The 2,284-nt window shown below is 38.4% G+C and overlaps 1 long non-coding RNA gene across 2 annotated transcripts in view; it reads left to right on the top strand.

Annotated features, from left to right (window-relative positions):
• LOC138052469 (uncharacterized) overlaps window positions 1-1,236 on the top strand; it is a 6,157-nt gene extending 4,921 nt beyond the window's left edge. For both annotated transcript variants that reach the window (XR_011133080.1, XR_011133079.1), the window contains one exon: window positions 1-1,236. This exon is cut by the window's left edge and continues 1,200 nt beyond it. This is a non-coding gene — a long non-coding RNA (uncharacterized lncRNA).
• The last annotated feature ends 1,048 nt before the right edge of the window (window positions 1,237-2,284 follow it).

Here is a 2,284-nt window from a genome sequence, read left to right as displayed (position 1 = left end):
GGGAAGTTGTTTCCGCTTCCCACCTCCCCTTGGTGCCAGCTTTTATGCATGTACATGTACTTTGGTATTCTATGGCACCTGCAATTTTGATCGTGTTAGTTGCTCTTTAGAGGGCAGGCTATAATTACATGTATTGTTTAAAAATGTAGCAGTATTTACACTTAATGTTATCTTTTTTGAACTGATACTATTCGTTGATATTTCATTCATATTCATTTAATTCTTCATTCAAACTGAATCTGATCTGGGGAAACTAATTCATGCAGTAGGCTTTTTCTGAGTTAAAGCCTCTTTTTCAAAGTGAATCCAAGTGCATAGCATTTACAAAGGTAACATTATTCGAATTTACTCTGAGCAAAACTCGAGCAAATCCTTCTTTTACTGCCAAGAGTCTCAAAGTCATGTTTACTGCTTGCATTTAAAAAGTTGGCCTACTTTCTTTGCTTGGAACATATTTGGTTTGTAGCACTATTTTTCAGGGCATGTGTGATATTTTTTCATTGTTGCTATCGGCTGTAATTGATTACAGTTTGGTAGTTAAATTGAAAACTTTTTTTATAGGTGAAGTAATGTGATTTATGGATTTATTTGCTGATATTTTGAGCTGAAAGAGTGTCTTCTTTAGTTTTAAGTTTTTCTTTCTTAAATGAGGCTTAAGTTAAGTCTGTGGTTCAAGTGCCTTCTGGTTTTTGTCCAAACAAATCGTAAGCAAATTTGTTTATAATGCTCTGGATTAAGTAGTATTTGTTTGGTCTTAAAGGCGTTCAGTTTTTGCAGCATGTAATCTTGTCATTTAACTGGTGTCAGTTTAAACAAATCGAAATATAGACCAAAAAAAGGGTGAAGATAAAATTATTGACAGTTTTGATTTCCGGTCTTTGTGGTATTAAAACAGAGTCTGTATAAAAACATTGTTATATTGTTATTTTAAGTGTATTTAATACCTAGTTTTGTTATTCCTCTATTGTATCAAACCATTTCCTTCTAACCCCAACGTTGAAAAGGAAATCGACAAGAACAAACGCTTTCTGTATTCTCTTGTTGATAAGGGAGAGTGCGTACTTAGATTCGCTTTGAAACAGAGGCTTAAACTTTAACTCGAAAGTGTGCTCTTATTGATTCAATTATTTACCACTTATTTTCGTTATTCATAATTATTGGTAAGTCGTAAGTGCTGAAGTTGCGAAAAATGCCGCTAGGAATGTACATTAAGTTCGAAATAAACAACGTGCCTAAGATGATGTCTTGTGTTGTCCTTAAGGTCGAGACGGCAAAGTTTTGGTGACTTCAATGGTTTTCCACATTCGGTTACAGCATGGACCTTTCCCACTTATATACGTTATACATTTACAACCCGCCTATTAATTTTTGCGCGATTTTATTTGCTACTGTACGTCACGTGGTGTGAACATCACGCAATAACCCTTGTCGGCAATAATTTTGCCGTTGAAAGAACAAAGCCGGCGAAAAAATTGGCGTGCAATGCGTACGTTTAGCGGAGCTCCGCGTGCTGAATGTGGGCGTGCGGAGCACCATGGGTAAGAAAATATGGAGCAAACGAATCGTCTACCTTCATGATGTCCTCAAAAACCCCAGCCGTGTCATCACTCGAGTGATTTACAGGATTGATCCCCGAATGATGTATTAAATGCTCCTTTGAAGCGTTCAAAGGTGGTGAGAGCCTGTCCGAAGTCGTTCGTCGTTTTGCCACGTGAGAGACCTCTCACTGACGTTCAAGATGGTATCATATTCATCCTGGGATTCCTTTGCATTCTGGAGTTCCTGGGGTGCTGACCAAAGGCCATACACTCTATAGCCAAACTGGTTTTTTGTGGAGGGTTCCCGCACCTGGATGAGCCACCCCCTGATTTTAGGCCAGGACGATGCACAATTACAAGCCCTATTCTGGAAAGCCATTGGCTTCATCTCTTCAGGGGAACGCCCCGCACTCTATTCTGTAACTTGTTTTTCTGCCACTGCTCCCCATGGATTAGAATGTTCCTCCTGCAGCAAACCCTGGAAGATGCGCGTAGTAGATAAATGGTTTTAGAAATTCGGTTTGTTATTGGGTGTTTTTACAGTTCTTTTGCTTATTTTATGATTTTCGCTTTTATGATTTTTGTGTTTTCGCCAATTTTTTGATACTGTGGATTTTCTGAGAGTTGTTTGTTTTATACAATTTTTTTTTTTCGGTATTATGAATAGTGTGAAAAAAAGCGGGGATAAAGAACACAGGCAAGCGAAGCGTAGCAATGGGTATGCACCCTGCGAGAAGAGCCTCTCA

This window comes from Montipora capricornis, chromosome 6 (genome assembly GCF_036669925.1).
Source record: "Montipora capricornis isolate CH-2021 chromosome 6, ASM3666992v2, whole genome shotgun sequence".
NCBI classification, from domain to species: Eukaryota; Metazoa; Cnidaria; class Anthozoa; order Scleractinia; family Acroporidae; genus Montipora; species Montipora capricornis.
This window is presented reverse-complemented; position numbering and strand designations above follow the sequence as displayed.